This window comes from Lepidothrix coronata, unplaced genomic scaffold (assembly GCF_001604755.1).
Source record: "Lepidothrix coronata isolate B3197 unplaced genomic scaffold, Lepidothrix_coronata-1.0 Scaffold35, whole genome shotgun sequence".
Lineage (NCBI taxonomy): Eukaryota > Metazoa > Chordata > Aves > Passeriformes > Pipridae > Lepidothrix > Lepidothrix coronata.
Window position 1 is genome coordinate 5,988,614 of NW_016690215.1, and position 24,281 is coordinate 6,012,894.

Here is a 24,281-nt window from a genome sequence, read left to right on the forward strand (position 1 = left end):
GCTCCTCTTCCTTGATTTTGGAGGGCAGGGAGATCTTTGACTTCTGCTGTGGAGCTCTTGCCATGGCCAGGCTGACAAACTCTGTAGGATAGATCTATCCCCATTTACAGAGATGGTGGGGTTTTTTGTTTGTTTGGATTTACTTTGTTATCAAAACTCATCTGTGACTCCTAAGTTGTTTGTACTTCGGAGTTTTTCTGTGATACTTTAGCAAAAATCCAGATGGCTGAAATTATTGTTGGAGGCTGTATGCTCAAACCTGTGTAACTGCATATGTTTTTAGCTGCTTTTCTGACATTTTTTGGAGGCAATGGGTGAGTGCATCCACAGGAGAATCCTAATAAGGAGAGTGAAAGGTGACCTATAGTGAACATTTGAATTGTATGTTCACAGGCATGCCATATATGGGCTTTGCTATCTTGCTGAGACATCCCCCAAATCTTCTCTGGCATTACAGGCAGTGACACACTCATATCAGGAGAAGAAACGCCCATTCTGCTGGCTAGAAATCAGCAGTAACATTTTGACATCTGTGCAACAGTTTAAAATGAATTATTCAGCACATAGATCGTGCTATTTGAGCAGCCAGCACATCTCTGCCCATTTACTACTGTCAGTCCATGGTGGAGATATCATTGATGCCAGTGGGAACTGAGCACATGGGCTGGGGGTAGGTTTTGGCCCATAGCCTGGAACAGCATTTGACAGCACCCCTGCAGAATATGATAGGAATAATCTTCTTTGCCACCAGCAAAAGGCCGAAAGACAATGGCAGTCTGTTTCTTCTCTTAGAGTATTTTAAACCTATGCAGAAAAAAGGTCTTAGGAATTAAAGAAATCATTAATTGTTTGACTGTTTGAGTTCTGCTTTAAAGAGTAAAACTTGCATGTAATTTTAATGAAATCAGTGTATTGCATATGACTCTCCAGAAGCCCTGAGCATCTCTTGCTACTGGGAGTAGACCCAGAGCACAAACTGGCAGCAGGTCCAGGCCAGTCTCCAGCTTCTGCCAAGTTAGAGGGTTAAAGTGAAGCAGTCTCTAATTCCTATCGGCAAAGAAAATTCGTAAGATTCACAACCTGAGCAGCATCTGATTTGGAAAAACAAGCTGAACTGCTATAAGAACACACTTTGAGAGACTGCAGATGGGGAACTGAGAGGAAACACAGATAACTAAACTCCCAGCAAAACCGAGTCTTTTCAAGACAGGCGTTCAGGAGAGAAAGTGGACATTTATCTTGTGTTTAGCTTTCTAATTCAGCAAGGTCATCTGAATTAAAGCAGTGTATGTGCAGTGAGAGTCTAACATCTGCTGTTTCACAGGATGCCTGTTCCCTGTAGCTGCATTTTTAAATATCAAATGCAGAATCCAGTATGGAAATGTCCCTTCTTTCAGGACTATGCTGTAGCTGTCCACTGATGCTTATTTAGCAGGTGAAAATTTAGGAACACTCACATAGCATTGCAGCAATGTGAGTGACAATCTACCCATCATTGTCCATGTTTTTCAGGTGGCTAACTAAAAATCCAGCCTGCCTCAATTTCTACCTGCTCTGCCATTTATGTGTAGCAAGTAATACCCTGCAGTGGAAGGAGCTTAGTGCTATACATGAAAAGTTCTATACCTATTATCCAGGTCACTATAAAACAAATGACTAGTATAATGAAAGTTAAGTAAATCCTTATGTCTTCCTGAAGTGGGTAGAATTTAAGCATATATTTAAATCTTGCATGCAGTAAGAGTGTATCCTCTGATAGTAACAGTGTAGCTGTAAGTTTTTTGAACTCCTCTCTGCGGGTGCATAGCTTTATTTTTAGAGTCCCCAAGAGCTTTGCAATTAGCTGAAAGATGCAAAATTGTGATTAGTACCATGCAGCTCTGGATACTCAGGTGTGGTGCTTCAGAAGGAGGTGGGACCTGGCTTCCTCAGCCGGTCTTTGACAAGAGTTATTCTGCAGCTGATGCTGCTGCAGCTGGGTGAGAGCTGGAGTGTGCAACCCGGTGTGGTTATGCCTGTGTGGTACTTCTGTAGGGGCTAAAATCTGTTTCAGCTTTTGTAGGGCTGCCATCACCAAAGTGTCTGAACCTTCTTGCCGTCTTTGATCCACTCGCCGTCACTGCACTCCCCTGGGTCAGGAGGATATTGTCCCCCTTGGACAGGGAGTAGAATTGGCATAGAGAGATGTCAAACCCGATTTTAATAGTTATTTTTGTGTCCACATATGTGGAGACATCTCTGGGGGAGGGTTCCACACTGCCTATCTGTGTAGTTAGGACCCTGTCTGTTGTTACAAAGCTGGTTCAGAGAGGCACCGTGTGGGAAGCTCATGAAGGGGGCTGTGAATCTGCATCTCCCCAGTGTCAGAGCAGAAGAATGTGCCTTGCTAGTGTAGGTGTGGGGTGGTGGGTGAAGGGGGGTGTGCAGTGCAGGAAAACAAGGAGTAGGGTAAATAGCTGAAGTAATATATGTATGGGGGTGAAGAAGGCTACCTGGTTTTATTGCCACTTGATTGGAAGGATGTGCATAGCTTGTGCGCATCCATTAATTAGTGAAGCAGTTGCTCCATGCTGGTATCAATAAAACCTTAATAGTACATGATATCAGCCCTTGATTGCTTCCTTTTTTCCACATCCCCTTGTGAGGATGTGTGTACATCAGTGCAGCTGTGCACTCTATACAGTGTGTATGTGCTGTGGCTGCCTGCATAAGAAAAGGACAGTAAAATAATTTAGTGGCTAGTTACCTCCCATGTGATTTTTCCGAGTGTTTATAAAAGGATCTTTGATACACAGCACTCTCTAATGTGCACAAAATAACCAGTGTTGTTTTCTTTCCCTTTCCTGAGAAATAGTAACTCTTAAAATGGCTCCTGAGCAGGCTTTCCTAGGTACATGTAGCAGTTGCAGCCTGATGGGTTAGCAACAACAACAACAACAACAACGAAAAAGGCTCTCCTTCGTTTCCTTTATATGCACATCATGCAGCTTTCCAAACAGTGCATCAAACACTGCCGGCTGGAAATTTCCAGGCCCATTTCCTGCCTGGTGCATGCTCATAAAGCAAGATTGTCTGTACAGTCCGTAGCTGCAGTACCGCAGAAAGTCAATAAAGAGCTGACCACCTCACCTCTATCAAAAGCAGTTGAGAAGCTCTGCCTCATCTGCCTTATTAAAACCACACTTGACTCCTGCAGAGAAACCTAGCTGGGAACCTTGAAGAGGAGGGCTAAAAAAAGGAGACTGAAATTGCAGTGAGTATTCTACAGCTAGGTCTTGCAGTAAGGTTAGAGAGTGCTTATTGTAAAATAAACCAAAAAGGCAGCTTCATTAAAACAAGGAAAATGCCTGCATTTAATGCAATGAACTTCTGACTCTCCCATCTACGGTACGGCACAGAGATAAGATGATTAGTTGTTGCTGCAATGAGCAGATTTAAGTAGCTCCCTAATGGATTTGTATTTTGAATTTAAATATGTGTATGCCTATATATGCATGTGTGTATATACTTAATATTTGCAAGAAAAGGCATGATGTAGAAATAGATGCAAGAGATAGAATTTATACTGCAAAATATATTTTAGTGTGAGTTTGAAAGGATGTTTGGGTTTTTTTCTTTCCCTTATATAACAGTAATTGATTGAATGTTTGCCAAGCTTTTAGTAGTATCCATTGGGAATCCTCACCCCCACCTTACCCAGGCCCGGCAGCTTTTTCTCACCTTAAAATGAAAAAAGAGAGAACTTTAACAGAAAGATCATTGCTTTAGCTTAATATTGTAAGATTTCAGAGATTGAATTTTCTGATAGTAATGAAATGAACCCTGAGTTGTGCCATGAATTTGATTGCAGTTAATTTGATTTTTGAGATGCTCAACAAAGCTAGCCCATTAGCTTTAACTTCACATACCTTGGATTTGTACAAACTGGTGTTTTTATGTATGTATGGGTACAGATAAAATGAAAATCTCTCTCTGGTTGTTCAGTTGTTTGTAGCAATTACTGTCAATGAGTACTTACTAACTATAGTGCTACTGGCAGTAGTATCCGTTGAGTTGCTGACCAGTAATCCCACTATGCTTATTGCTTTGGTGGTACAGGGTTAGTTTTCCTTTTCACAAGAAAAAATATAGCTGAACATCTCAGCCAGGAGAGACACATGCAGGCTCTGTCCTGCAAATTTTTCCAGTTCCCATTGATTCTAATGAGAGTAGTCATGTGAATATCGGTGACTCTTGTCCGAAAGGACTTTTTTGGCTGAAACTCACAATTTCTGTTTATGTGATTTGCCTCCTCAGACTTCAGAGCGAATGTGCTCCTCTTGGTGTAGTATTTGCTAGGAGGCAATAACTGTGGGGTGGGGCATTCCCCAAGGTGGTCTCAATGTCTAGTCTGTTCTCTTTACATGATTTATTCTTGGTCAGCAGTCAATAAGATGGTGGAAGATGTCCATTTATATATGTGTGTGTATAAATAATACACGCCTCAGATAAGAAAGTATTTGGTGATGTCAGAAAACTAACAACACATGGCTACAGATAACTGAAATAATGTTATGGAGTTGATCATGTGTGGGAAAAACAGGAGGGGAATTATGCAGCTGGGAGAAGATTGGTGACTATAGGGAAAAAAGTATGGAGGATGCGGTTTCCAGAACAGGGGAGAAACAAGACCAGGAAGGGAAGAGCAGGATGATGGGGCCATGCAAGGTGGGAGTGATGCTGGAAGTTCTCCAGGTGATGGGCAAAGGCTGAGCTACCAAGGAGATAACTGTCATGAGCTGCTTGTGGGAGGTCGTGTAAGCAGGGGAGTGCAAAATCTCAACAGAAGTCAGGGGATATATGACTTCATGATGTGTGGAAGGGAAACTGCCCATAGATGGGAAAAGGGTTGGACACATGACTGGAGACAAGGCGTTTTGTCTGGATCTGTGCCACTGAAATACACATCAGCACTTATGGAGCCAGGAACCTGTCTGTCTCCTTCCAGCTCCATGATCCCTAGCAAACCTGCTAGAGGGTCGTTTCCTGGCTCCAACACAGAGGGGTCTGGGACAGCCCTGCTCCTCACTTGGGTTCTTCTGCCTGTGTCCCAGGGAGGGCTCCTGAAGGTCACAGCCAGCTCCCTACAGGAGGAAGACCGGGGTACAGAGTCCTGTCTGCCTAAAACATTCATGGTCTGGCCTGGGGTAGAGTGGGGCACTTGCACCCGGAATGATCTGAGAGGTCCCCAGTTTGGGCAGGGTGAGGAGCTGGGTACTAGGGTGTACTGCAGCAGGGAGCTGCTGTCCTTCTGCAGGACGCTAGCATGCCCACACCTCGGCAGCATTTTCTTGGATCCTGCCAAGTCACACTCCAGGAGTCTGGGAGCTTAGACTAGGGGATTGGATTTTGGGGCTATCTCAAACCATGACACCCTTGCTTACTACTGGACAAGGAGAGTTTTGTTCATAGCTTACTATTTTAGTGGGTTTGGGTTGTTTAATTCTTCTCTTTCCTTCATGCCACTTTTGGTGTCCCCATCTGAAGGCAATGTGCACAGTTATCTTGATCAGAATTAGGCAAACCCATTCAGCAGCAGAGGAAGGGGGGAAAGCATTAAAGAGGAAGCACTGATGATCTCACCAGAGAGTCCCATAGTGACAAATTTAGCACAGAAAATTGAGGGTGGGGACAGAAGCCTCATCTTTCTCTTCAGGGGGTGCTGAAACACAGTGCCCTGGAAGTGCTCAGACATTAAAGCACTCTCTTGGCGTGGAGCTGCCCAGTCATGCCGGCTTTTTTGCCCCACGGTGGACAGTGCTTGGTTTTCCATGGGAATATATATCCATAGGCTCATTGCTACCAGCCTGCACCTGGAGCAGCAGAGACCCATGCTCCCAAAGGAGAATGCGCCTTTCCCCACGGCTGAGGCTGGAAGCAGCATGAATCATCACCAAAAAGAATGATACAGCTTCCATACTACCACTGAGTTAGACTAATTCAGAGGCAGCATGTCCCATGTCTCTCAGCCAATGCTAGCCAGAAAGGAAACAATTTTACACATCAGCAATTTTTTATGATTAATAATATTATCCTGCCTTAATTGAAAAATGGGCTGGTGCCCTTAAGAAAAAATTAAGCTGGAGGAATTAGTATCTAACCTCTTTATAATGAATGTGTATTCTTACACACTGCGTATTACTGACAGTGCTTTTAGAAAGAATAGTGCTGTGTATTGTAATAAAAAATTGTCCCATGTTGTTTGTAGTTGCATGGCACCATTCTGTCTGGCTGACTTGGCTTTAAGAGCCTGAATGCTTGGGAAGAAGCAGTGTGAGGATGCCGAAATCCTTTTAAAGGGAATTTATGTACAAACAGGGGGATGATGTGTAGACTCCAAGCTCTGCTATCAGTTGTTATTGCTGAGAGATATTCACGGGGAGTCGATGCCAGACGGAACATTAGCCATTGCTGGCCTTGGTGCCTTCGTGGGAAGTCGGTCATAAAGTCAGTGAGGGTTCCTGTTTGTTGGATTTTTAAACACCAGTGAATCATTTTACGTAATAAAGCAGTTGTCGGGGTGAGTTTGTGTAAAGGTCTTTGTGAACCACTCTCTACCAAAACAAAGCTTCAGAAGGAGAGAGAGGCGATGCCGAAGGACAGGGAGATTTGTTATGCCCAGCAGAGAGCTGGCAGTTTGACTCTGCTGAGGTTTACCAGGCACCCAGTGGGAGCAGGGAGCTGTTGCCTGCTTCTTCCCATCTGCCTGCAACTGCACGTAGTACCAGAGACGGGGCGAGTCATGACTTCAATGCATCAGGCTCCTTCCATGGGTCTGGCCCTGGGACTTTTGTTTTGTGTGAAGCAGCCCAAAGAAGCTGGGATTAAAGAAGGTGAGAAGGTCTGGGTCTCCAATATGGACAGTCGGGGACAAAACAAAGTCACTAAATTCCTTTTGGCCATACTGCTGCCCTGGCATCACCCATCTCTCCTGCAGGTTCCTTGGAGGACTGTTGCTTCAGCAGCAGACTCATGTACATGTGAGCGGTGTGAATGTGACATTATTCCCCAAACCTAGAGCTCTTAAATCAGTTCTCATCAACTTAAATATTGCTTACCCAATCGCTTGAACGTTGTGCATCAAATCTCCCTGGAAATGTGCAGTGAAAAATTATGCCTGTGGTGGAATCACTGGTGCTTTCCAGTGTCCCTGGCCAAAAGAGTGCGAGGAGCCTCCCACTCATCTCCATCCTGGAATAGAGGGAGGGTCCTCATGAAGAAATAAATACTCTCATGGTGCTATCTTCCTTGGAGGGCAACCTGCCCACAGTCTGGGGCTGTGGAGAGAGGAGGAGGGTCTGGGGAAGGAGCCAGGAGTGTCTGGATGGGGGGCACACTGGCTCTGTAGGGGTGCTGGGAACACAGTGGGGACAGCGCGGGTGAGGCTGTCTCTCCCTGTGCCTTCTTGGCCACAACCCTTTGGACTGCGCCTGCCCAGAGGGGACCCACAGGATTCTGCCCAACCCTGCTGAGGGAGCAGTGGCAGGTGGGCTGGGACTGGTGGCATTTTCCTGGTGCCATGCTGCATCCCTGATCTGTTGTCACTGCCTGTGTAGGCTGGCCTTGGTGCATCCTCACACCCATTCTCTGGCATCTCTAAATTTGTAGCCAAGGTCTTCTTAGCTACCTCTTCCTTTGTATTTCAGCCAGTCCCTATTAAAGCAGACAATAAGGAAGTCTGCATTAAAATGCTTCCTTCCATCCCTCCATCCTCCCCTCCTCCCAACCCCATCCTCCTTGTCCCTGGAGGAAATGCTTGTCTCTGCCAAGATCCTGCCTTGCAAAAGTAAACAATATGAAATTGCAATAAAATGTTTTGATTTGCTGGGCCTGACATTCAGAAGCTGCACAACAGAGACTTACAAAAAAGGATCTTCTATAGATAGCCAGTGTGAGAAAAAAATAAATCTCATTTTGGGCGTTATTTAGATCCAAGCATCAGGGCAGTGTGGTTGGAGAACAGCGGATTTTGTCACCAAACCTGAAGGTTCTTAGGTTTATACTGCAGCATCTGTCAGCAGCTTTCCGCCTGGTATCTGCGGGTGACTGGCCTATTGCACAGTAATGTCAATATTTGGGACTCTGTCTCTCTCTCTGTGTATATGCACTGTTGTTGCTTGACTGGGTGGTGTACTGAAAGCCCTCAGAAGGAAATAGATGAGCTGAAACTTGTTTCCTCCAGGGCTCTTCCAAATAATTCAGAAAAAGGCAAACTGAAATGGAGGTGTAATCCCTGGGACATGAGCTTCCTTGGGCGCTTGTCAGTTTAGCAGGCTGGGTAATCTGCGCTGTCATCAAGATTTGCAGATTAGCTGCAGTGAAGCTAGTTGGCTTTGACATTTCGTTAGGGAAGTTTTCCATAGTTTTTCATCCTCCATCTTGGTGCTGTGAAATACGGCTGATGTAGCTTTGTTATGCTTACACCTTCCAACGTTCGTGCAAGTTGATGCTGGGGCAGCAAACATCTTATCTGCTGAGGATTTTTTAAATCATCTCTTGTTTATGAAAGACTAACTGGGTCAAAGGCTAATTTTGGGAAGGATCTGCTTTCCCCAGTGCTAACTAATAAATTTTCATCTGGGTATTGTAAGTTACCCAGCTGTTATCTCCCGAAGAACGGATAAAAGCAAATGCTATTTATCCTATAATCTGCAAATATTTTGAAAAGTGAACCAGAATATCAATAAAATGGCTTATCATCAAGGTCTTGTAAGACTCTTAAGGACATCTATTTAGAAAGCAAAATGGAAAATTTAGAGGCAAGAACTGAGCAGATGAGGAGGGAATATGTACAAGTGACAGCATTGTAAATTGTCTTGGGGGTTCAAGGAACTGGGGAAGGACACTGTGTCCTGAAGTCCCTCTTTCTCAGAGATGTCTTTGCTGATAAGCACCAGTTGTTGTTCCTGGTGACAGTGATCGAGGGGGACAAGGCAAAGGATCGCTCTGTGGGCTCTTGCGATGGCGAGCAGAAATGGGTATGTGACCTGATTTATTTATGATGGCTGCATGTGCCCTCACTCTTCCACTTGCTGCAGAGGATGAGTCTGTCTCCTTGGAGCTTTAGTTGCTGTCCCCATTATCCTCTCCCAACCCTTTTCAGATGCCCCCTCTGAAGACTTGCTGCCCCAAGGGCTGGGGCATGCAGGTGATGGGGCATGCAGTGCCAGGGCATCCTGGCACTGAAGGATGTGCTCCAGAGGCACGACTTGCAGACCAGCTGGACACGAGTCCCTGCTGTGGAGGAGTGCTGCTGGCCACTGTCTTTGTGTGTCTGCATTCCCAAGGGCTGTCCCATTCCTGTCAGCTCCCCTAGCACCGCAGAGCATGTGGAATCCCTGCTGTGGGACCTTGACTCTCTTGGCTCCCTAAGGTGGCCATCCTGAAGTCTTACCTTAGTGCTGTAGGGAAGAAGGGACTAATGGCCAGGGCAAGACTAGTGGGGACAGCCAGGAGGGATGTGTGGCACAAGGTGTGCAAGTCAGGGGTCAGCAGGGACACCACGTTCTGTCTTGCAGAGGGACATCCTTGTCCCTCTCTAGCCATGTTGCCTCCTCCCTTCTGTCTCTCTCTCCTTCACTGGTGCTGTCTTGCATCCTTTGCTTCCCTGTCAGCCTCCTGTCCCATGGATATCACAGACAGTGGCATGTGGGCTCTGGTATGTGAAATCTGCCTTAACGCACTGCTTTGTACTTCTGTTGCAAAACCATGAGTGAAAGGCAAAGTTTAGTTAAAAAATTATTTACTGTGCTCTACTCCACCTGAAAAATATAGAGTTAACATAAATGTTGGACTGCATATTTTAGGGCTTCAGTGATTTATCCATCAATTATGTCATTTTAAACTGAAGGTGAAGTTACACCTTCATAGGCCTGGGATAGCAGATGATTGAACTGAACCCGTGCTGGGTACTTCTGCTTGAATTCATTTTAGTGAGACAAGAGGATACAATCAGCAGAAATGTCCTGGACTGGGCACCTTGCAACTGCATAGGTTGCTTTGGGGTAAAGCAGCAGTTCCTGTAGAATGTATTCCTGTAATCTGAAAAATGGAGAAATATTAAAATGTGAATTTGTATGTGTGTGTGCACACATGTGGACATACAGACACATGCTGTTCCTCTAGAAGGTAAATATCAATTTTGAATCTGAATATTGATGTAGCAATTTAGAAATAGCTTTCCAAGAGAAGGTGTCTGCACTGTTATATTTACCAGCATAATGAAATCAGACAACCTTTCAATCCATAAATCACAGTGCAATATTTGCCATTACAATTTCTATGGTTGTACTGAGCAAGCAACACTATCCAAAGAATTTTATTAAATCAAAGTAATGAAATTGAAAATCTGTATTGACTCTTCTTTGACTCTTTCAGGTTCCTTTACATTTTGGCTGAGAATGTTTTGTTTGTTTTTCAGAGTCCGTTTTCCTTAGTCATTTTATTTCTCAGATTGGAGGCTGTCTGTTAAATCATTCAACCTTGGGGTGTAGATCTCAGGGTGCTCTGTGTGGTATTTACTGGCTGCAGCATAACACACATTTTCTAATAATCTTCACTTTTGTACTGATTTGAAAATTTGAAGCACAAACTGGGTCTAAGCAGTCCACAGGAATTTGTGGTTTCAAGGCAACGATAAGAAATTTCTTAATGGCTTAATAATTGACAACATGCATTTAAAGTTGATTTTTGGTCCTTGCAAGAAATGGTATAGCTTGGGAATGGCTTCAGTGTCATATTCTTTCCTTCTAGAAGACAAAGTGCAAGGGGATTTGTACATGGGAGCGATTGCAGGCAGAGAGTAGAATATTTTTCTTCTAGAGTCTTACACTGTCCTCAATGTATTTTCATTCTGTACAAACAGCTCCTGCAATTTTAGCTGAGAACAGTTTTGCAGATCACACTGTGGAGATGCCCTGGGACTCCACTGCTTGCCAGTCACTTTGTTTGATCATTCAATCCAGACCAGACCTTCACAGCCAGATCATGGAGAGCCCATGGAGGTCTGTGAAAGAGCATGGTTTCCCAAGTACACCTGTTTACATGACCTGGCTTTCTGTAGTATGATCAAGACACCTCAATTCTTCTCCAGCTTTCAGAGTTATGAAAATAGATCACTTCCTCAGCTGTGATCAGAGGAATTTTTGATCCATCTTTGGCAACTATTTTAAAAATACAGTAGACATCCCTCAAGGAATTTTCTTTCTGCAAGCTAGGGGCACTGCACAGCAGTTCTTTATTTGTCACTGTTTTCTGTATCTTCCCTAACACTCAGTTTTCCACCACTTCTACTTCTGGGGTTCTCAGCAGCTTCATTCGTCTTGTCCCTTGGATCAGCAGCTCTAGGGTTTTCTCCTCCAGTCACCTCTTCATCTTCCCTACAACAGTCATACATACGTTTGGGATTTCTTTCAGTGGTTTTTTTTTGGTGTTTTTTTTGTTTGGTGTTTTATTTTCTTTTGGGGTGGGGAGGGGGGGTTTTCGTTGATTTTTTTTATTGCCCAGAACTGTCTGTGTCTTGTACCCTGCACCATCTCCGCTTTTCCCGGCAGCACTATGTGTGTCCCCAGAATTGGATCCCCCAAACTCTCTGCTGGTGCCACATCTCTGTGTGCTACCACTTCCTTCCTCTGCAGCTAGTCCTGGGAATAAACCATGAAGCGTGTCAGTGTAGTGGCCTCTCTTGGGAGAATGTGTGAAGTTTGAGATGAATGGTGGTGCTCTGCTAGAAGGCGTTTGGTGACTGCTATCAAGTGGTCCTTTGATCTGGAGACAACTCGGAGGTCCCCACAGTTCTGCAATGCAGATGTCAGGAGCTCTGCATCCTTCCCTCTCTTTTTGCTCCTTTCTTCAGCTTTTTGGGGCGCGCTCAAGGTCTCCTTAGGATTGGTGTCTGACCTGCTTTCAAAGGTATCTGTATCACTGGTGTTGATCCAACAGAGCTCTCTGAAGCTGTTGCACCAAAATCCCGCCAAGTTGAATGTAGGGCTTCACAACCTGTGGGACCTGATGTTAGGGCGAAATGTGTTTTTCTGTAAGGACCAGCAGCAGACTTCCAAGGCACTTGAGAAGAAGGCATTTATACCTACTTGAACAAACCCAAAGTCAACATTTTATAGCTTCTTAGAGCTGTATTTCCAAGCAAAAGGGTTCCAGTGATCTCAGATCATCTGAAGAATGACGTGGCAACCCAATCTTGTAAATATGCTGAACAGCACTTATATTCAGAAACTTATGCTCACTCATCAGCACGATGATCATCTCTGGGTTAATAATAGCTCCTTTTTTTCTTCATTTATCGCCCAAATTTACTCTGTAATGGAAATTGTGCCTGTCACATGTTTAAAACAGATTTTCTCCACTGTATGTATGGAGGAAGGTAAAGGAAGTGATAAATCTCTAAAATGGAATATGATAAAATAAATCCTCTCTTACTAGGGGGCTAGATACTGAGCTTTTTACTCCTTTGAGGTCTTGATCTGTAGCTGGCCCTGCTGACTTCTGCTGCATTGGGCCTCAAAGTGCCAGAAGCAGCTCTCTGCAGTCACACAGAACCCCAAAAACTGAGGCTGTAGATGACTATATCCAGTGAATAGCTGGTGTGCTGTCTGTCAGCAAGGAATAGATTGAAGGAACTAAAAAAAAGCAAACAAAAAGCAACCCCCAAAAAACTGGTAAAAAATGGCCATGTTTGAAAAAACTAAGTGAAAACTTTGTGGTTTTGAGAATTTATGACTTTCCTTTTCTTGCCTTCAATAATCTGAAGAAAATCCGTCACCCTCTCTCCCTGTTTCTGACACAAAAAATATTTTATGCTTAGTTATTTCCCTCTGTTAGCATCCAGTCGATAATAGGATCAAACTACCGACTACACACTTGTTCCTTTCCTCCCCTTTTTGCTTCTATTTGGGTGTGGGGAATAATTAACTGTGGATCATAGTGATGCAGCTGCTGTAACCTAATGTTTCCATCCCACCAATGCCGTACTGATGGATGGACAGTTGTTTGGCTTTCTGTCATACAGTCAGTGGGCTACATAGGAGCAGGCACTGAACACCTCATCCCACTCCAGTGCAGTGTCAGGCATCCACTGGCTGTGGTTCAGCAGCAGCAATGACAGCTATTTCCCCACCTGTCCTCCTCCGCTGACCAAAAGAAAGGCAAAAGAGGAGGAAATCTTTTGTTCCTGGGGGATGAACCACTCCAGCAACAGCCACAGGATGTGGAGCGGATACCTTCTGCTTACAGTCCTCCCTGCTCCATGATAGATAGGTTTCAGCTAAAATAAACTCGTATTCTATGAACCTTTGAAGTGCTCTTGGGTTCTGAGTCACTTCCCTGTCACCCAGCGGGCAGTGTGATGCCAAAGGATGTTATTATTGCATCACATGGACGTGCTCAACCATTCAGGCCGTTCAGCCTCCTACACCATTTCCCACATGAATGGCAGCTTTGCCTCTCCTGACCAACTTCTTCCTTTATTTTGGCATTTTCCAAGACAGTGGAAAGCTAGGACCATTGGAAATGCACAGAGACTGGTGCCACTCCAGGGCTCTGAACATCCCTCCCTGCTTGCTTTCTTTGCAGATTATTTGTCTTAGTAGAAGGATCTGGGAGCAGTGCCATGAAAACAGGTTCCCTTCTCCTCCAGCCACTACACAGCACAGGAGTGGGATGGTCTCTCAAGGCGAGCTGGAGTGCACATGGCATTGCTCTATGTGTGTCAGATGGACCACTATGATTGGAAATCACATTATTATTCTTGATTTTACATCATACCATTAAAGAAAATCCTGATGTTATAATGCTCTATGTTCTCTTTTCTATACCTGAAATTGCCAATTACAGGTATTTGTGACAAGTCAAAAAAAACCCCAAAAGCCCAAGTGCCTTTTGAATGAAATTGCCCAAAGGTCTATTTTCTTCTTGAATCAGTCCAAACACTCTAATTTGATAATGTTGAGATTTTTGCCCTCCAAACAATACAATTATTTTCATTTTAATTAAAGAATTTTTTCCATTGCACTAGACTGATGCTAAACTGGCTTTCCTAAATCTTCTTATGCTGTAAGTAGCAGTGACCCAGATAAACATATTTAAAAATGCAACTACTGAAACTACAGTATGTTGCCTTTGTAAGATGCAGCAAGAGAAAGACTAAAATAATTCTATACATTTACAAGGATAGCAAGTAGCATTATATCATTAAAAGCAAATTAATGGATCAGTTTAAATTTTTTATATTACATATGCAAATCTGTGTGAAATCAGTGTTGTTTAGTTTGGAGTCAGAAGCTTGAAAGTCACAAAGAAAAAGAATCACTTCTTCCTTTTATGTATGTCCTTTTGCAGCATGGCAAGGCCTTTTGAAAAACAGGGGATAACTGTGTTTAAGAATGCAGCCACACAGAATCCGGACCATATAGGCAATGAGGATAAGTTGCATTTCTGTTCTCCTTGGTGCCTGAGTTTTCAGCTTTGGTGGCTTTCTGATGTAAAGTCTGGGCTCTCGTCCCGGCCAAACCCACTTGGTACCCACCGCCCATCTAAAACCAAGGTCTGGAGAAGACACCGGTTCTTCTTCACTGGCTGTATCAAGGGCACAGATGTTGCCAAAGGGCCTTGTTTGACACTATATTCTAGGGTCCCAAAAATTGATTGATGAAATAAGGGTATGCTGCCCATTGTTCCAGAGGCACATTTTGTGTGTCACTGTGTGTACGAGCACTGCCCAGGATGCTCTGGTATCAACTTCACGCTGCTGTCAGAACTTGCTCCAGCTGCCTTGGTCAGATCTGATGGCATGTTTACTACTGCTGCTCCAAGAGCGAATGCTTCAGCCCAAACTTCTCCTGGTAACTATTGCCCAAGTCACAAACAGCATGGAAGAAATTGATGGAGCTCAGGAGTGTTCAGCCCAGCACTGTGTGACGGCAAGCACCAGTTCCTGTGGCTGCTAGATAGGGAGAGCTGGGCGCCAGTGGGGCAGGCTGTGGGGTGTCCCTCGCACCCCATAACTTGCTCAAACACAGACCTTCCCACCACTTTTGGATTTGCGGGTTCTTTTAGGCATTGGCGTCAACTGTGTTTACACAAGGAAGAAATATATGCTATCGGGAACAATTGGATAATAAACAACCTTTAATTAGTGCTGAAGACACGCAGGGACCTAATCCCTCAGTGCCTGTTTAGACAGCTAAACCCAAACAGCCGGCCAGCAGCACCCTGTTGCCGGCGTCTCCCCAGCACTGTGTCCATTCCTGCTGCTGCTGCCGCGTTGGTGGCTTTGGTGCCATCACCACAGGGGTGGTGGGTGCCTGCCACTCCTGGGATGCTCCTCTGCCCACCCCTTGGCCACTGTCAGCCTGTGCCAGTGGCTGGGTCCTCGCAAAAGCTTCACCCAGAGCAGTGGCCAAGTCGGCCTTAATCACTGTAAGGACCAGGTAGAGTTTACCGGGTGTTAATTGTACTGGGTGATTTGGATCTTCAAAGACCCATGCCCCCTTTATTTTTGGTAGCAGCATGCTCTTCTGCTTGCTCTGGTTAGCATTAAGCTATAAAATTGCTAGTGTCAGACAAAAAGTCGATGAATTTTAATGATTCTTCATGCTTTTGCATCATGCTGCGGGAGCCTTTCCACTGGACATGGAAGATGCCTGGGGGTGCTAAGGTGGGTGTGTGCCAGGACCCATTCCCCATGGCCACGTACCCTAGGAAGCTGTGGGTGCTGGCACTGACCTCACCAGTGAGGTCCAGCCAAGGGCCTGTGTCCAAACAGAAGCAAGTGCTATGCCCAGCAGCTGACAGCTGGCTACCATCCCTTGAGATTACTGAAGTTAACCTGCATGAAGTGTTTTCTGGGAAATGCGTCCTGTGAAGATGGCCCTTTTTGTTGTATGAGTCAGGCATGGAAATGCAAGTTGGTTGTTGCAGCCTGACCTGTCCTTCCCATTGGAAAAATTGTTGATATTGAGTTTAGGGCAACTCTCTTGCCTTCTTGTTGTGGAGCACATCTTGACAGAATTTATGGTCACCTACACCTGCTTGGTGGTCACCCTCCCTAGGGTGACTGTGGCCAGCAGCTATCTGCTTGGTTTCTTAACTATGGACTATGATACCTTTTTGGGGAGGATTCAGTTGGGGTCACAAAGGGTTTGTGCTTGCCAGGGGACAGCTATCTCTTCTGGTTTGGTTTGTACTGCCCAGATGTTTACCCAGCTCAACCAACAGTTTGGCACATGAGCACATCCACTGACAAGCAGTAAAAACATAGGTTTTTCTTGGTTGCTGCCTTAGCTCTCGGGGCTTCTTGTGCAACCCCTGCAGTGGTGTGGCTTGTTCCTGCTATGCATCTCATATTGCAGACGCCTCTGGTTTCCCTCAGCCACCATCCTGGGCAAAGACAGGCCAGCAGTGGCCCCTGGGAGCCCAGTGGCCTGGCATGCACTGCCTTGGTACCTCACAGACCACCCATCCCTGCATGTGCAGTGCCTGGACAGGACAGCCTACCTGGAGCCATGGAGTTTCTTGGGGCAGTGTGGCACAATCCCACATTTTGCATGCAGGAGGAACCAAAAGGTGCAGCAGCCTCTCTGTTCAGCAGTGGCTTTACCCCCTGAGTGTGGGGCAAGTGTAGGTGCTGACCATCTCACTGGAAGGGATGGAGGAGAGCTTTTGCAGGTGGCATCTGCCCTCCCCCTTTGCCAACAGCAGGCTCTTAAATGAGCATAGTTGTTTTCTCTAACACCCCACCAAGAAAATACTGAATATTTTGTGCTTCTTGGGTGCTCTTGCTGTTTCTATCTACAAGGAGGGGTGTCATTTTTGTAGCTTGCTACCAACATATGGATTTGCCTGAGGCAAGACAGGCGCGTGCTGTTTCTCATGACTTATACAGGCTATAGGCAGTTTTTATTCCCTGAAATTACTGCGTAGTTAAAACTATTTCCTCCTTGTTTGTTAATCTCCCAGGCTGTATTGGGTTATCAACAGGTACTTGGTGATGCAGTAGTTCAAGCCCTCAGTCTCCATCTTTGCTCTTTTGACCAAACCCAGAGGGTCAGCCATCCTTTGGATGAGTTGTTAAAGAGCTGCATGTGGAGATGGGGAGGGTTGGACAGGCTTGGGTGGCACCCCAAGGCTGTCCCCATTCCTGGGGGCATGTCTAGTGGTGGCCCTATCGTAGTGGGAATAGCACTGATGTTGGTGCAATCTCATTGTATACCCAGGCTGAGGGAGAAGAACTACAGGCATAGCCTGTGGCATTGGACAGGCGTGGGGTGGAATGAGTGGTGAAAACTGGTGCCTAAGGGAAGAGAGAACTCAAAATGGTTAAGCCTAGGAGCAGCAATGCTGTGGCAGTTCCCCACCCCCGATTCTGTACAAGGAGATTAGCTCCACCTACATCAAAAGTGTAGCAGGAAAATATATCATTGCCTGAAACAGAATATACACAAAGCAAGAGAGACAAAAGTGCCCTCAGACCCCCCTCTCTCAGAATTGCCTCCCAAAAGGGCTTAGATGGGGCTGACCTTCCCCTCAGCCTGTTCTTACACTGCTCCTGTATTTGCATTAGCATGGGAGACAAGGAGAAACAGCCTCAGGTCCTATCCTCCTGTTATTACAAAAATAAGCTAGGACATGGTACAGCCATGGAGGCTTTTATTTGTGGGTTATTTGTTTGGCTTTCCTGAAGGAAGAGCTTGCGAGAAGTATGTTCTTCCCTAATAGAGCATCACCTTACATTTTCATGGCAGACAGTCTGCTCTGTCTGCTGAGGTGGCCTGAAGAATGAAGAAGATTGACAGCAAAAAAAATTTACTTCAGAGCTGCACCAGTCTGCTGGCAGGTTTTTTGGTTTTGGTTTGTTTTTTTTTTTTCTGTTAGTTTTGTTCTTCTTTATTTTTTGTTTCCTTTTCTTTGTTGTTGTTGGTAAAGGAATGAAGCTATGCAGTTTTCTTCTTTCACTGTCTACAATCCATGTAACAAAATGCGATTCTTGGAAGAACTCACCGTGTGAGGAATTCATGCCAGGCTGCAGCCCTGTGTGCAAGGACCTCTTACATCCAGAGCTTCATGGACGTGAAGCAACATCACCTCACCAGGATAGCTGATCCTTAGTCATACTGCAGAGTGTGTTGCTAAACTGCTTCCTTAGGCTGAGCTGAACAGCCAAATACAAAATCTCCCAGTCAGATTTATTGGAGTGGCCTGGTGATGTTCCCCAGAGGACTTACGATCTATGGTGATGGATGATGCCGATCCATTAACGTAGTAGTCTCTGGGAAAGATATAATTGTCGTTCTGCATCCTGCAGTTTCCTGAAGTTTTTCTGAACATGTAATAGCCCGCATCGCAGCGGAAATTGCTGGTGAAAAATGCTGCACTAAATATGTCAGGAGCTCTATATCCTACAGCAGCACACTCCTCTTCTGGAACCATGCAGCCGTCATTAAGATAGGGAAGGTGATGATAACAAAATTTGGTATATTGCACTCATCATGATGCATGTTGTCTCCAAAGGTCTGATGGAAAAGCGTGTGCAGGACTGACCTTGTTTCCTCTTGCAATACGCATCTGTGAAATACGTTCATGTTGACTTGTTCATAGAATCAGGAAAATAATATTTACTTTTACCTGCAATAGTAGTGCTATTCTTACAGTGCTGGTTGCCCTGCCTGCATGTCCTGAAATACAACCCTTTTTCCTCTGGGTACTCTGAGTCTGGATCCCTGATGACAAAGAGCATTATTACTTTTTTGTGTAATCTTGGCATAGTTTGGAATAGTCTCACCTCCATGCATTGCAAGCAGTGTGTCGGTCCAAGCTGGGATACCCAGTTGGAGAAGACTGCTTTGAACAGGCTGAAAGATCTTGGTTCGTGGAGTATCAAATTAATATAATTAGACATTAATATTCACAGATGGGCAATCACCAACCATATGAAGTTTAACAAAGGGCAAGTGCTGGATTCCAGACCTGGGATGGGGCAACCCTGGATGTGTACATAGAGTGGGAAATGAGATGCTGGAATGCAGTGCCATGGAATGGCACCTGGGGGTCTTGGTTGACAGCAAGTTGAATATGAGTCAGCAGTGCCCTGGCAGCCAGGAGGGCCAACTGTGTCCTGGGGGGCATCAGTCAAAGCATCGCCAGCCGGTTGAGGGAAGGGTTTTTCCTGCTCTGCTCTGCTCTGCTCTGCACTGAGGTGGCCTCACCTTTAATATTGTGTGCAGTTTTGGGCACCACCCTATAAGAAAGATATGAAGTTATTAGAGAGTGTCCGAAGGGATGGCGAAGAGTCTGGAGGTGAAGCCTTATGAGGAGCAGCTGAGGTCAGTTGGTCTGTTCAGCCTGGAGAAGAAGAGGCTGAGGGGAGACCTCATTGCAGTCTACAACATCCTCACGAGTGGAAGTGGAGGAGCAGGTTTTGATCTCTTCACTCTTGTGACCACTGACAGGACTCAAGGGAATGGCATGAAGCTGAGTTGGGGCAGGTTTAGGTCGGGTATTAGGAAAATGTTCTTCACCCAGAGAGTGGTTGGACACTGCAACAGGCCTCTCAGGGAAAAGGTCACAGCACCAAACCTGTCAGAGTTCAGGAAGTATTTGGACAATGCTCTCAGGCACATGATGTGATTCTTGGGGTGTCCTGGGCAGGGCCAGGAGTTGGACTTGATGATCCTGATGGGTACTTTCCAACTCAGTATTTTCTGTGATTCTGTGATTTTATGATAACTTGGACTGGTTGACTGAACAGCAGTAACCTCAGTGGCACTGAGATGTAACATGACGTATTTTCAGTATTTTCTGTTATTTACATATTATTTGTGGTCAGAGTCATCTGTCAGGGGCATATTTCACACTTCAGTCGAGGGGCTTCTAGGAAGACAAAATTGGTCTTTGTGGGTGAAAACACGTTGAAAGGTTGTGAGGTTTTCTCGTTACATCCATCAGCACTGTCATGCTGCTTCTCATGCTGGGTGTTATTTTGAATTCAGTCAGAATTCATCTGACATCTCGTGCATCACAGCACAACGGAGAGAAGAGGTCAATTCTCTGCCCCTCAAAGTCAAACCAGGAAACACTTGGTACAAACGCTGTGATGAAAGAGTGTGTAAAAGGATGTGAGATTCAAAGAAAAAAATGCTGCATTTTTTCTCACATTACAGGAGTCTTACGGTTTTCGGTCTCTTTTAAACAAAATCCTTGCAGCTGCTTAAATATTTTGCAAGGATAAAAATGAGGGACGTTTTTTGCTTGAAGGTTTTTTTCCATCCACATATTAGAGATAGGGTGGTGCATGAGTACTTGAAATCTGCCATGCGCGTACTTTCTGCTGAGAGTTAGAGCCGTCATGTAGCTGATTAAATGTTGGGCTTGGTTTATCGAAGTGATGGGGTGGGAGAGGAGGAGATTCAGTCTAATAAATCTGAAACTATGAGCATAGGCTTGATCTTGAAGTGGCAAGGTGATGCAGCATTCGGTTACTTATGCTAGTGGGGAAAGATGAAGTATTAAATAACCACCGTTTGTACAGGGGGAGGGGAAGACTCCTCTACCCTTTTGCTCCTCAGGCAGCACCTGAGGAGCACTCCTGCACCTTCGTCCTTGCCTGTGCTCCCAAGTGAGACCCTGTCCCACAAGGGAAAATAAGCTCATGAGTGTGTTGTTGATCCCCAGCTCTTTGGCCCATCCCTAAATCTTGTCATTTGGGACAATATCTGTGCTATGAGAGTCATCAGAGCTATGGGCAGGAGAAAGGGTTTGCCCTTTCAGCCCACCATGGCAACCTGGGTGACACATGTAGATGTGGTTCATCACATGCATGTCCTTACCCATGTTCTTAGATAGGAGCGTTCGTAAATCACCAGAAAGCATCTGCAAGCTGGAAGGTTCAGTTTTTCATTTAGTTTTGCTTTTCTTCTCATTATTTATTTATTTAAACGAGGCTATATTAGGACAATGAGAGGTTATGTGAAAATGTGGCTTTCAGTTGATTTAAGATGAGTTACAGAAGTGCTGGAATTTGCTATTCTAACCCCCATGGCTTTAAAATATAATAAAACTGGTTTCTGCTTGTTCTTCCTTTCTGTCTCAAGAAGATCCAGAAAGCAGGACAAGCTTAAGGGGAGTCCCCTTAGCATTGCTGAGTTTAGCCCTATTCTGGCCCTGTCTGCACCAACAAAAAGTGTTTTTTCACTGGAGCTGGGGTGCTGTAAAGGAGTATGTGGGAAGGGGTTTGCAATGAGTCTGAAGGCCTGGGTCACTGGGGGCATATGTGATACTGGTGGCACTGTGCTTCATTTACGGGGTTTGAGCTGGTGAGGCTGGTTTACTGCTCAAGTCTGGTGTGCTTCACTATTGCAGCTAGTTGGGAGACAGACAAAGTAGTCAAAACCATGCTGGTATAATGGGGAAAAGTCAGATGTTTTGCCTGCAAAAGTGCCATAGCAGCTTAAGAACTGATTTTTAATTTTACCTCACTAATCTGTCAGCTGAGACTTGGTAACTAGTCCATGGCAGGGTCCCTGTCTTTTGTACCAGGAGCAAGACCGATTTACATAAGCAAGAAGAGATGGCAGCCTTTGCCACACTGATACCAATTCTCATCTGGATGTTGGAAAAGATCAAGTGAGTGTAGTAAAAATATCTGTGCCTGGGATCAGTGGTGAGAGTCAGGACAAAATAGTGAGCCTAGTGTCTCAGATCAGTGAACAAACCTCCACTGGGAAACTAATGATGCTTTGAAGTCGTTTCACTGATATCAAACTTGGAAATCCTTTGTAAGAACAGAGATGCTTTAAGGGCTGTTTAATAAGGCACTTGACTGGGAAAGGAACAAATATTTTATTAGGCTGACACTGAGTGCTTTTTGTTTCAGGTTTTGGGGGAAGCAAGGCTGGCAATTATGTTTAATTGGTACCCTTTTCCTCTTGTTATCATTGGTGTATTGATTGCTGGGAAAACAAAATGCATGGGTTTTAAAATTTACTGTAAAGCAAGGGCTCTCTTGTTTGTTTTGTTTAGCTCTGTGTACTCAAACCAGCTCATTTTTCTTTGCTTTGCTGGCGAATATAATGTTTTGATTGAAAGCGATACTAAATAATCAGTTAAATGGGATATTTAATGACAAGAAAAATTCTTTAAAATATTTTTTCCCATAGGAAAATCATGCACTTTGAGCCCAAGAATGCTAGCATGAGTCTGCATTCTTCCTATGATCTTACTACAAAAGTAAATACATCGGTGCACAATGTGTGTGATAGCTGTGGAGGTTAAGGTATAGTAAATCTCAGGAGCTCTAATGCAAGACAGATCCCTAGAGTAAGTTCCATTTTTCCCTCATATAATTTTAACTTAGACTTTCTGAGACTCTCAATCCATTGTCAGTTTGCCTTCCCTGTGGGAAGCTGACCTCCTGTATGCAAGGAGAACCCGGTAGATAAGAGTAGAGTGGTGGATATTATCTATGTGGACTTGAGGAAGGCCTTTGTCACTTTGTCTCCTGTAAGATCCTCAAGGACACACTGCTTGATGCGGGGGCTGGATGAGCAGAAAGTGGATTGGAAACTGGCTGAATGGCCAGGCCTAGATAGTGAACATCAGCAGCACAAAGTCCTGCTGGAGGCCGGTGAATAGTGGTGTGTTCCAGAGGTCAGTACTGGGTCCAGTCCTGCTCAACCTCTTCATTAATGGTCTGGATGATGAGCAGAGCATACCTGCAGAAGTTTGCAGATTGCACAAAACCAGCAGGAGTGGCTGTTACATCAGAGGGCTGTGCTGCCATCCAGAGGGACATCAACATGTGGGAGGAATGGGCTGACAGGAACCTCATGAAGTTCAGCAAGGGGAAGTGCAAAGCCCTGCACCTGGGGACAACTCCAGGCACCAGTACATGCTGAAGGCTGCCCATCTGGGAAGCAGCTTGGCAGAAAAGGACCTGGGGTGTCCTGGTGGACACCAAGTTGACCACAAGCCACAAAGATGATGGGCTAGAGCATCTCTCCTGTGAGGAAAGGCTGAGAGAGCTTAAACAGTTCAGCTGGGAGAAGGAAAGGCTCAGGGGGAATCTCATCGGTGCACAGAAATACCTGAAGGGAGGGTGCAGAGGATGGAGCCAGGATCTTTAAACTGGTGCCTAGTGGCAGAACCAGAGGCAACGGGCACAAACTGAAGCACAGGAGGTTCCCTTTGAACATCAGGAAGCACTTTTTCATTGTGAGGGTGACCAAGCCCTGGCACAGGCTGTCCAGGGAGGTCATGTAATCTCCATCCTTGGAGATACTCAAAAGCCATCTGGCCACAGTCTGGGGCAGCTAGCTCTAGGTGGCCCTGCTTGACCAGGGGAGTTGGACCAGGTAACCTCCAGAAGTTCCTTTCAGCCTCAGTCCGTCTGTGATTCAGTGATTCTGAGTGGTGCTCAGTGGGGCTGAGAGATGGAGAGGAGAGTGCAGCAGGACTTTCCAAGGAACAAGCAGCTTTCCAGTTTGGCTTTTGGGAAAGTGCTGCAGAAAAGATGCTCCCCCGGGGCTATGCAGGGAGCACCTTCCCATGGCAGGTGCTCAGGGCGGGAGTATGATTGCTGGGCACTGATGTGTCTGTCCCAACACAATGCTGGAGCCACTGACATTCCCATCCCAAGGGACTACATCATGCTTTGGAAGGAGACACCTGCGCACTGCCAACTGCATAGAGGGAAAGCTGAATTTAAACTGGTACTTCTGCAGTCACAAAAACACTGACTTGTCTTCCCTGTTGGAACAGAAATTTGGACCATGAAAGCTGCACTGAGTCAGAAGCACCTGCTGGGTCAAAGGGACGTCACTGAACCAGGTGGCACGTGACTCAGCAGTAATTATGGCTGGCAAATTTATATTTGTCCTTCATGTGTCAGGCTTAATACATCAGATTTCTGTGCACTGTCTCCACCTTGAAGCATGTGTTCAGCTTTCTGGAGGCTAAGTGAGCTGATGCTGTTCAGGCGTTTCTGTACTATACCAAGGACAAAAAATAAACCACCATTGGAAAGGTTTTATTTTCATAAACTTGCTGCAAGGTTCCTCCAAGCATGACAGTTTAGAGACCCCAGGAACCGGGATATGCTGCAGATACAAGAAACTGGAAGATTTGGCAATAGCAAGATCAATCTCAAATATTTTCAAGGGAAGGGAAGGTTTGGGAAGGGAAGGTTTGGGAAGGTTAGGGGAGGTTAGGGAAGGTTAGGGGAGGTTAGGGAAGGT

The 24,281-nt window shown here is 45.3% G+C and overlaps 1 protein-coding gene across 4 annotated transcripts in view; it reads left to right on the forward strand.

The window, feature by feature from the left end:
• The window catches only part of RAI2 (retinoic acid induced 2), a 48,174-nt gene that overhangs the window by 13,041 nt on the left and 10,852 nt on the right, over positions 1 to 24,281 (forward strand). The window contains exon 1 of one of the 4 annotated variants that reach the window (XM_017812373.1): positions 3,086 to 3,253. The exons of 2 other annotated variants lie outside the window; for them this stretch is intronic. The gene's annotated coding sequence lies outside the window, so the exon portion shown is untranslated. Of the gene's footprint in view, positions 1 to 3,085; positions 3,254 to 8,952; positions 9,018 to 24,281 lie in introns of those variants that run through there. One more of the 4 variants, XM_017812375.1, reaches the window with a different exon arrangement.